Consider the following 12,544-nt stretch of genomic DNA (forward strand, 5'->3'; position numbering starts at 1 on the left):
GGGCAAGCTGGTGACAGGCCCAACTGCAAAATCTGCAAGAAACCCCACTCTGGGAAATGCAGATTTGCCTCGAACTCACAGTCGCAACCAAAGACTTCTTCCTGTGGACTATGCAAGTCCAAGGATCATAAGACTGTGGAGTGCAAGAAGATCAAGGATGCAACCTGCTATGGTTGTAATGAAAAGGGGCATATCAAGAGTAACTGCCCAAAGTATGCCAAGAAGGCGGAAGAGACAAAGAAGTCAAATGCGAGAGTTTTTCGCATGGATGCAAAGGAAGCGGTTAAGGACGACAATGTGCTTACAGGTACTTTTCTCGTAAATAATATATTTGCAAGAGTACTATTCGATTCTGGCGCTGATAAGTCCTTTGTAGACCAGAAATTTTGCCAACTACTAAATATGCCAATCAAAACCCTTGACGTGAAATACGAAGTAGAGTTAGCAGACGGCACGATAGAAACCGTCTCTACTGTTCTAGAAGGATGTGAAATGTCCATTAGGAACCATTCTTTTCCTTTATCTCTACTTCCCTTCAAATTAGCGGGTTTTGACATTGTGCTAGGCATGGACTGGTTATCTCGTAATCAGGCCCAAATCATTTGCGGCAAGAGGCATATAGTTTTAAAGACTCCAAGTGGTGAATCACTTACCATTCGAGGAGATACGCAGTACGGATTGCCCGAAGACGTATCTATGCTCAAAGCTTCTAGGTGTTTGAACAGAGGCTGCGTAATTTACATGGCTCAAGTGATAATAGAAGAACCGAAGCCGAAGATCGAGGATCTACCTGTCATTTCTGAATACCCCGAAGTTTTTCCCGAAGAACTACCTGGTTTGCCACCAGATAGACAAGTGGAGTTCAGAATAGACGTCATTCCTGGAGCTGCTCTGATAGCCAGAGCACCTTACAGATTAGCTCCGACGGAAATGAAAGAACTGAGGACCCAGTTGGATGAACTGCTGGCGAAAGGTTTTATCAGACCTAGTTCATCTCCCTGGGGAGCTCCTGTCCTATTTGTAAAGACGAAGGACGGATCGATGCGGTTGTGCATCGACTATCGAGAACTAAATAAAGTTACCATAAAGAATAGATATCCTTTACCAAGGATCGATGATCTATTCGATCAGCTGCAAGGAGCGAGCTACTTCTCCAAGATCGACTTGAGATCGGGTTATCATCAGCTAAGGGTCAGAGATGAAGATGTACATAAGACAGCATTTAGGACTCGGTATGGTCATTACGAGTTCCTAGTGATGCCTTTTGGGCTCACAAATGCACCGGCTGCGTTCATGGATCTCATGAATCGCGTTTGCAAGCCGTACTTGGACAAATTCGTCATAGTCTTCATCGACGATATCCTTATCTATTCCAAGAACCAAGCTGACCACGAGGAGCACCTCCGTTGCATTCTCGAATTACTACAGCGTGAGAAACTCTACGCCAAATTCTCGAAATGTGAATTCTGGCTACGAGAGGTTCAATTTTTAGGACACGTTGTGAGTGAGCGTGGTATTCAAGTAGATCCCGCTAAGGTAGAGGCAGTCATGAACTGGTAAGAGCCAAAGACGCCTACCGAAATCCGTAGTTTCCTGGGGTTAGCAGGATACTACCGAAGGTTTATTGAAAACTTTTCGAGGATTGCTGCGCCCTTGACTTCCTTGACCAAGAAGAAAGAAAAATACATTTGGGGCCCGAAGCAGCAAGAGTCCTTCGAAATACTGAAGCAAAAGCTAAGCAACGCACCTGTGCTGACATTGCCAGAAGGTACAGATGAATTCGTAGTTTACTGCGATGCATCACACACGGGCATAGGGTGTGTGCTTATGCAGAAGGGCAAGGTGATTGCCTATGCTTCAAGGCAATTAAAGGTGCACGAAAAGAATTACACCACCCATGATTTGGAGTTGGGTGCCGTTGTATTTGCACTGAAATTGTGGAGTAACTACCTTTATGGTATTAAATTTGTGATTTATTCTGATCACAAAAGCCTCCAGCACTTGTTCAACCATAAAGAGTTGAACATGAGACAGCGCCGCTGGATGGAAACCCTGAATGATTATGACTGCGAGATCAGGTACCATCCCGGCAAGGCGAATGTAGTCGCTGATGCCCTAAGCAGGAAAGAAAGGGTAAAACCCATTCGAATCAATGCCAAGAGCATTGAAGTCAAGAACAATTTAATTGAAAAGATATTAGCTGCACAGCGAGAGGCTGTGTTGGAAGCTAATTATCCTAATGAAAAGCTGGGAGTAACTGAGGAGCAGTTGACTCTTAGCAAGGATGGAATCCTTAGGTTAAACGGACGTATATGGGTTCCGATTTATGGAGGACTACGAGATGTTGTTCTCCAGGAAGCCCATAGTTCCAAATACTCAGTCCATCCTGGTGCAGACAAAATGTACCAAGATTTGAAGGCGAATTATTGGTGGATAGGCTTGAAAAAGTCTGTAGCCGCCCACGTAGCAAGGTGCTTGACTTGTGCTCAAGTCAAAGCCGAGCACCAAAAGCCGTCTGGCTTGCTACAACAGCCTGAGCTTCCCGAGTGGAAGTGGGAATGCGTAACTATGGACTTCATAACCAAGTTACCCAAAACCAGGAAAGGAAACGATACAATATGGGTCATAGTCGATAGGCTGACTAAATCGGCTCATTTTCTACCCATCAAGGAGACGTATAGCTCCGATATGTTAGCCCAACTTTATGTTGATAAGATTGTAGCCCTACACGGCATACCTGTGTCTATTATCTCCGACAGGGATACTAGATACACATCTCACTTCTGGAAGAGTTTCCAGCAATCTTTGGGCACGCGTCTAAACTTTAGTACGGCTTACCATCCACAGACGGACGGTCAAAGTGAGCGTACTATCCAAACGCTAGAAGACATGCTTCGTGCATGTGCGATCGATTTAGGTGGTAACTGGGATAAGAACCTACCCCTGATCGAATTCTCCTACAATAATAGCTACCACACCAGCATAAAGGCTGCGCCTTTCGAGGCATTATACGGTAGGAAATGTAGATCGCCTGTTTGTTGGGCGGAAGTAGGAGAGGTCCAATTATCAGGACCAGAGATTGTTTTCCAGACAACGGACAAGATTGTCCAGATCCGGGAACGTCTCAAGGCTGCCCGCGATAGGCAGAAAAGCTACGCTGATCCAAAACGTAAGGATCTTCACTTCGAAGTAGGTGAAAAAGTGTTGCTTAAGGTATCACCCTGGAAGGGGGTGATGCGTTTCGGCAAGAAGGGCAAGCTGAGTCCGAGATACATAGGGCCTTTTGAGGTCACTGAACGAGTCGGGTCAGTCGCCTATAAGTTGAACTTGCCTGAAGAGCTCATTGGAATTCATAACGTGTTCCACATCTGCAATCTCAAGAAGTGCTTCGCCGATGAATCGTTGGTGATTCCGCATACAGATGTGCATATAGATGAGAGCTTAAAATTTATAAAAAAACCTTTGTCGATTGAAGATCGACAGGTGAAGAAGCTTCGCAGAAAGCACGTACCGATTGTAAAAGTCAAATGGGATGCTCGTAGAGGTCCTGAATATACGTGGGAAGTCGAAGCTACAATGAAAGAAAAGTACCCCTATTTATTTGAGTAAATCTCGGGTCGAGATTTATTTTAAGGGGGTGAGGATGTAACACCTCGAATTTTTGCGTCCAATAATGTGTTAACACGTGTCATTTGATTACACGTGGCATTTATATTAAATAAAGGACTAATTTTGACAAACCTTGAAAGTATATAAATTCGAGGGTTATAAATATCAACAAGGGTAAATATACTGTATAGTAACCCTAAATAAATGCTTGTACCTTCAAACGAATAAATCATAAATCGTACGGAAGCGAAACGCGGAAGAAAGTGAGAGATTACGAACTACAGGGGTTAACTGTGTCAACATGTTTAATATTACCTCTGAGTGACCCTTTAACGTTCCCAAGACTTCGTAACAGTGTTATACGCTCACCAGAATATACTATATAAATTCCGCTAAGTTCCGTCTTAAAACAAGAGAGTTATACTCAGATTCGTATGAGAAGGGTTAAAAGCGTCAATAACAGAAGTTAAGGCTTTCTGAATAAGTAATAAATAAACCGGGGACTTAACAACGCGGGTAAATAACACGAGGCCCCTATCGGTAAATAACCGAGGGCCAAACCGCAAAGTTACCCCTTCAAACCCGAAGGGTCAGGTAAATCATTACGAAAGATTTCGTTATTAATTACCAGATTCTGATAATCATTAAAAAAGATTTTAAAAATCTGAAAAACAGACCTCTCGCGACCCGCGTGAAGGTTAGGCTTAAGTTGAGGCGGGCCGCGAGCCACCTCAATTACGCGTCTGATTTGTTAAACTCAGGCGACCCGCGTAAAAGTGCATGGGAACTCCCATGCGGGTCGCGTAAAGTGCCCAGATGCAGAAACTTTGTAGTTTCTTGCCTTTTGAGCATTGTGAACGATCAAACCTCAATAAATGAGGCATGGGCACCCTACACTTGACCCATATCACTCAGGAGACATCTACCCATCATCATGATCAGTGTAGGTTGTTGTGTAGTGATCTAGAGAGCTTTCCTTGGCTATAAATAGCCACATTATGTGCATAACATTCACACAACACAAAACACATTCATCTGATCATTCCAAGAGCTCTCTAGCATCCATCTCTGCTCTATAAGCAAGAACACACTTCTGTAAGTCGTTCACAACCATTTTGGTCATACATTTCCATAGTTTTAGCCTATAAACACAACCGTCGTAACTAACGGTTGTCATTACAATATCTTGCAAATGGTTCAGTCTTATGACGGATCAAAAGTAGTTTTGAGAAGGTAATTATGTGGGTAATAAACCTCTAAAAAGGTTCCCCCTGATCACCACTCTAACTATGTCAAATATCGAGTCAAACGTGCGGTTAAAAAAGTCAACAGAAAGCTATTTTTGCGATTTATGCATAATCTGTAATGTATATGTTATGAAACCTGTTTTGACACTTATAAAATATGATATTAAGTATATAAACTTGTTTGCGCTCGTTTGAATCGATCATTTGCTATATTGAACCGGTTCGGAGCCGAATGTCGCAAAAGTTTGACTTTTGCTTTGACTTCAGTTCTGACCCATTTTAGTGAGGTATAGATATACCTTAGGACTCTCTTAGGACCAGGTCACATGTTGGTATAAACCACTGTGATCGGTTCATGAGTTATCCGAGTCTTTTGCGCATTTCCGTCATTCGCCTAAAAGTTGACCGTAACAGCCTTTTGAAATTAAAACGAGTATTTCGGACACGTGAACGGACAGAACCTTGCTTATTAAATTATAAGCATGTCCGTAAAGTTTCACGTCAATCCGAGGTCTAGAATGAGAGTTATGCTAAAAGGCGCATTTAAAGTAAACTTTAGTAATTAACGGCGCAATTAGCATAACACCTATCTAAACCAAGATTTCGTCACCAAATCTTTTACCCACTGTATTAAAATAATATTTTGGGAATTTTAAAGATTTTTAATAATTTTTACCTCGCTCATAACCTGCGGTTATGGCTACGGTTCGGTAAATACCGAATATGCCCTTTTCGACCAAAACATGAGTTCTACAAGGTCTTTTGACCCGATTCCAGTTGCTACTGGTTTTAAATAATAAATAAAGTATTTTAAGCTTTATAAGCTATTCGGGAAACTCAGATTTCCTGTAGAACTCGAAAAGCCCTTTTAAAGTCTTTAAAATGACCGAAAAGCCCCTACGGGGCATAATATTAACTTAAACTCGTTACGGGCGTCACGGAAGGTATCCTACTGATACCACAACCCATTTAAGGCATATTGACTTAGGAAATAAGCGTACGACTCTCATGGTTAACCGTTTCGCCTGTTGCGCGCACGGTTCGGCTTATGAAACTAGTTTTCATAATTTAGCCGATACGGGTCAAATAATATCATTTGAACCCCACAATCCAGAGTGTGAACCATTAACCCATATAAAACAAGTCTCTGAACTTGTTGGGACAGAATCACATTCCATTCTCGGTTTTCGCCTTTCACGCGATTAAACCCTATCTATATATATCGGAACCAACCGGTCTAGGCTACGGCCATTATAACGACCCGTTAGGATTCTAAGAGGTTAATTAAAACCTTCGTTCCAGATTAAGGAGCCCCAGTAAAAGCTATCGGTGATTTAATCCAAAATAAGGAAATATACTTGCAAAGGTAAATACTTTAACTTATTTCCCCTATATGGGCTTGGGTTACGGTATATTAATACCGCTTGATTGAGCATTGTATTCTTCCATCGCTTAGGTGGTTAATTAAATAATATGATCGGCTCATTTAAACAGTTTTGTTGCTTATAAGCCTTTGGGGGGTTTAATGACCGTTGTCCCGGATATCCTTGGCATCATTTTACGAAATGGCCACGACCATCGACATCCCGGTGTAGGCGTACACCCGGTATAAAGTGTCGACATTAAATTAAAAGACGTAGCCGTTGGTTTTTATACTACGGTTTTACGCAAACGTGGTGTGTCTATAAATCTTTAACCCGGCACGACCCGGGCTACTAAACGCATAAAAGAACATGTAAAACGTTCACAAGATTTTATTATAATTCTCCCAAGTTATAAAAGAGTTTGTGCCTTGTGCATTCAAATCAATTTTAATAAACATTTTCAAATGTGTCAGTTGAATGTATTTACCAGTGTAAACTGACGTATTTTCCCCAAAAAGATTAAGTGCAGGTGCTAGACGAAATTGGCTGGTATTAGCTGCCTAAGCATCACGAATAGTCTCGCAAACTCGATGCCGTATCTGAATGAACAATATTTATTTATTTTGATCCGCTGTGGATACATTCGACTTCTGTAATACATTTGATATTACAATCAGAGGTTGAAATATAATTATTTATCTTTAAGCTTCCGCTGTGCATTATATAATTGTGTGGTTTGACTATATTGTTGCCAACATCGTCACGGTAATCCCCCACCGGGCCCACCGGTGAGACACGTGGAAATCGGGGTGTGACATCCGTATAGTTCAACAGTGCCGCCCAACAATCTATTACGTTCTGAGAGACCCACTTTCCTTCTTCAAGTGTGTTTATCCAAAACGCTCTGGTCGACAATCCATGTTGAGTTTCAAATATATAGTTGCTGCATACGTCACGTACGTTTCATTAGTTTTTTTTTATGCACATGTGCATCAAACATATTACATGCATTCTGAGCAATATTTTATAATAATATAATTAATATGACATATGGTGTCCATATGTCATAATGCATAATTGTATATGCACACGTGCATCAACCAAAAATAATAATATGAAACTTAATAATGATAACATTAATATTACAAGTAATAACAGTCGTAATGCATATGTAACTTACTTGAATGTCCACTTCACCTCCGTCAACTCCTCTTGGACGTCTATCTCCTCGTCATCATTCTTTTTATCGCCTTTTTTATTACATTCTCCCCTATAACATAAGTTTGTACCTCAATTTGTCATAACGTCAATATAAATCATGTAATAAAACCACAACGTTCGTAATTATACTTACCATCGTTTATCGTCCATAACTGTCAACAAGTATTGCCATATTAGTTTCTCATCGTCGTTCAATGATTCATTCATTTCAATAGCATTCCCATGCACACTTGATTCGGCTCCTAGATTTGGCGAGCTTTGTGAACTTTGTGGTAACAGCATGAAACTTCGTATCGAAAAATCCACTTCCTTTTCATCATGCGGTTTTCCCTCCCCTTGTTCGTCAACGACACCTCTGTCCGCATCCGTCAACGTTTCTGCCAGCTTACCCGCACCTTCCATCGATCCTTCCACATGACCCGTCATGGTGTACACTTTGTCTTTTTTGTTACCATCAGCTGTACCCGTAATAGTTATCAATTTTGACATCTTATGTTTGCCGCTAAACGCTTTGTCGTACTGCCTAACAAGCTTTATGACATTCTCGTTGTTTGGATATTTTAAACATGCTTCATCCAACTTTTTATCTAACGATGCTTTCGTCCTCAATGTCTCGTCCATCAATTGTTTGATTAATCCAATATGTTCCTGAATACGAGCACGTGTAAATGTAATAAAACTACTATGTACAATATAATTATTATTTGTAATATTCATTACATGTTATGAATTATTTATATTCATTATGCACACGTGCATTATATAAAACTAGTGCAATTACTAACTTTAATGACACCACCAAACCATTGTGCACATGTGCATTTTTTTTATGTGCATCAACTTTATTTTAACTATTATTTATTACGTAATATTTGTATCCACCTTTTTTTTATTATACTAATGCATATGTGCATTTTTTTCATAAATAGCATTATTCGTTATAACCAGTTATGCACATGTGCATTCTCAAATTATCATAACTATTATACATACCTCAAATGACTCTGGTTGAATTTTGCCGTTATTATCTGACTTGACAGAACCCTTATCATCTACTCCCCTATCTACGTCTCTGACATGGACATCGACACCAACCCCTTTAACATCTGTCACATGTGCCCCTGATCCGTCCCCTTTTAATGAAACATTGCCTGAAAGTATATCCTCCATATATCCTTCTCGTGACAATCCTTTCCCAAACCCCCCATTTTTTATCTCGTATTTTTCCCTAATACTCAACATGTCCTTTGTCCAAAACGACAACGGACTTGTTGTGCGAACTGAATTTATATGTCCGCATATGGTTTGGTCCACATATATCAACTGCACATGTGCATTATCACCATACATTACAAAATTATATAAACAAAATAATAATAATACGTTATACAATTTACAAACATGACATCTAACTTACCACCATAATGGTGAGCGCGCCATTGAAATATATGGACTTGTTGTCTCGCTGCCAACCGTCTTTGATGTTCTTGATTGTGTCGCATATAAATTTGCACCAGTTCACGTTTTCCACTGTGATGTCTTCGTTTAAACACTCGAGAAAATCGGTTTTACACGTCCCATCTTTCTTTGTCTCTACCATTGTGTTCATAAACAACGCTAAAAAATCATATTTGAAAAGTACCCCGTCGTCATCTTGGTTACATACTATTCTTTCAACTATCCTACTTGGTGTCATTGGGCACCCTTTGTACAAATGGGTCCACATGGCATATGTCCCACGACTTTCATCCTCATCATCTCCTTCTTCTTCATTTATATCGATTGCTTTGCCTTTTAAATCCTCCTTACCTTTTACCTCTTTCTTTCTGCGTGTTTTCCCTTTCTTTTTTTCCCTTTCTTTGTCCCTTTAACGATGTTCACTTGTTCTTCCTCATCGTGCTTTTTGGTTTCCTCATTCTTTTCACTTTTCTTTGTTTTGCCCTTACTTCTCCCTTTTTTGCTCTCTTTTCTTTGATAATTCAGCACAACCCCACCGTTTCTTAATCCTAACAACCCGCTTACTACATTTTCGTTGACCTCTATATTACCTACACACAACTTAATCACCATATCTCTTTGGTTAAAATTATCTACTACAAAATGTGCCAGTCTTCCTGGTATGCTGTCTGTTTTGATCTTTAATATACTCCCGAACCCCATGTTTTGTACTGTCTGCTTCTGTTTGTTTGACATTGCGTTTATCCCCATCAGAAGTTGATGCGGTGATAAACGTGTACGTATGGAACGCCATTTAACTGCCCGAAAAGATCTTTGAATCACTGGCTTTTTTTCCGTTCTGGCTCCTGTCTTACTCGTTGTTATAACTGCTCTGTTCTTCGTTTCTGTTTAATAATGCATTGCAGTTTTCTGTTTAGTTTCTGTTTTATAAAGCATTACGTTTTCTTTTTAATAAATCATTACGATGCACATGTGCAGACAATTAACAACAAAATAATTATAAAACCCACGTTTGTGCACCAATAAATCACAAATGCATTTCAAAGAATCACGAATGCATTTTAAAGAAGCACATATGCATTTTAAATTACATCAATAAATCACATATGCATTTTAAATAATCACATATGCATTTTAAAGTACTGTTAATTATTTTAATAACACATACCATCAACATCTTCCATATCCACCTCGTACGTGCTTCCGTCGTTTCCCGTTGGCGTGCTTTTTGATTTTACGGACCTTGTATTCCTAGTACGAGCTCCTTCATTCCTGGTATGGACTCCTTCAACACCTTTATCTCCTTCGACATCTTCAGTTGTTTCGTTATGTTTTCGTTTACTTTTCCTTATACTGACATCCTCAGATTTCGTTCTGTTCTGCCTTTTCAATATGCCTACAGTTCAATTTGTAATGGTTAAACAAGAAAAAAATACTTTTAAAAACATTCATGCACATGTGCATATACCCATATTCTAAAATACCAATACAAAAAAAAAAACTATATAATTAACAAACTATAACCTTTCGGCTTATCGTTATTGTATTCATCTTCAGCCGCGTCAGGCATCCTTGTTGATCCTTCATCTCTTGACCTCAGTAAAAATGTTACATTCTTTTGCGTTTTCTCCATTGATTATCTACAAGTAACGTGTGCATCAACATTAATTTATGATACATTCATCAACTAATTTATGATACATTAATCAATGTAACAACATATGCACATATATGTCATTATAATCGTAAGCATACAAAATATGCACATGTGCATATCAACATATGCACATATAAAAAATATGTACACGTGTGTCGTTATAATCGTCGTTATAATCGTCGACATACAAAATACGCACATATGCGTTTTTTAACATATGTACAATCGCATATTAATATATGCACATGTGCATAATAACATGTACAGACATGAATATTAACATATGCACATGTGCATATATATACATATGTACGTGATACTCCTATATCTAACACTACGTAGCTGTATTTCTCACAATGTTACTTTATGATCATGTTCTATTATTAATTATGATAGTGTATTTTTTAATTACATAATGCCGAAATAAAAAACAAATATGCACATGTGCACGTGTACGTGAAACACCTTGATATACGGTTCTGTGTACACTATGCACATGTGCACGTGTATGTGAAACACCTTGATATATGGTTCTGTGTACACTGGCGACGAGCAATGCACAATTTCACAAATGTTTATTACACAAACTTACCTTAATATTATGTTAAATAAATCAAACAAACTACGTATGTGTTGATAATTATGCACATGTGCATTAACTTACAAACAAACTTAGATTATAAATGTATCAATTCGAACTTCGTGTTGCCGAGCATATCAAACTCATTTGTATAACATCATCATGTGTATAACATCAGTTATATAGAACTAATACAGGTATGAATCTAATAAGTTGAGCATATCAAACTCATTTGTATATCATCATCATTTGTATAACATCCGTTATATGAAACACAGTTCTTAATAATACAGGTATGAAACTAATTATAGATCTGTTAAATTTTTATTTACGGAATACTAAATCTGAATCTAATGATAACAGGCATATTAACATGATCGAATACACTTGCAAAGTCGTGCGGTCATGTTAACATAATCGATTACACTTACAATATGAGTCTAACAATAACAGTCGTATTAACTTAATCGACTACACTTACAAAATAGTGGAGTGGCGCTTGATTTCTGACGATTGATGAATTGTGATGAATCGCTAGTCCGATTAGCCCTAGTTGTGCATATTATCCCTAATTCTGCATAAAAAATGTGACAACCCGAACTTTCAAGGTTAAACTTAGACGCTTGTTAACTGGGTTTTATAACTTATCGGAAACTGTTGGGCCGCGTATAATTTGGGCTTTATAACTATACCTTGCAAGCACCCACAACACTCACCATATCGGCCCAAGGCCCAAGTAATTCCTTGTGTGCTAGATTGTCCTTGTATGTATTGATAATTCGGCCCAAAGAGTGTAGCCGAAGAAAACTAAATAAGCGGCCCACTTTAATGTATTACTCCTTTTATATAGCCATGTGCATATAAATATCTTGGTTAATCTCAAAAACTACAACAATCCCTACCCTTCCCTATCTCCTACGCACGGCACAGATACACCCCCCCTCTTGTAATCTTCTCCTCCCTTGAATCACGACGACAGTAGACCTCCACACCCTCATCAGCGAGACATCACCTCTTTCGGGCGAACCTTGGTTAGTATGTTTACACGATATTGTTTATATGTGTGATTAAATGTGATTGACGATTATTATTTGGTGATGATATGTGAAGCCGGTTAGTAGTTGTTGTTAATCAAAATCATATTCGATGTTCTTGTTGTTTAAATGTTTACTTGATGAAAGGATATTAATCTATAATAATCTGTTGGTTGATGTTTTTGTTGTTGATATTGTTAAACAGTAGGTAGGGATCCTTTCATAAACTATAATACATCTGGTTATTACATGTCGACTTGCATGCAATAGGAGACATGGTTTAATATAGTAGTTTAGTGATAAATGCATGGGTTAATATTCATAAATAATCGATGAATTGGGTAGTCATGGACCATCAGATCCATGTTAAAGGA

The sequence above is a fragment of the Helianthus annuus genome, chromosome 15 (genome assembly GCF_002127325.2).
Source record: "Helianthus annuus cultivar XRQ/B chromosome 15, HanXRQr2.0-SUNRISE, whole genome shotgun sequence".
Taxonomy (NCBI): Eukaryota; Viridiplantae; Streptophyta; class Magnoliopsida; order Asterales; family Asteraceae; genus Helianthus; species Helianthus annuus.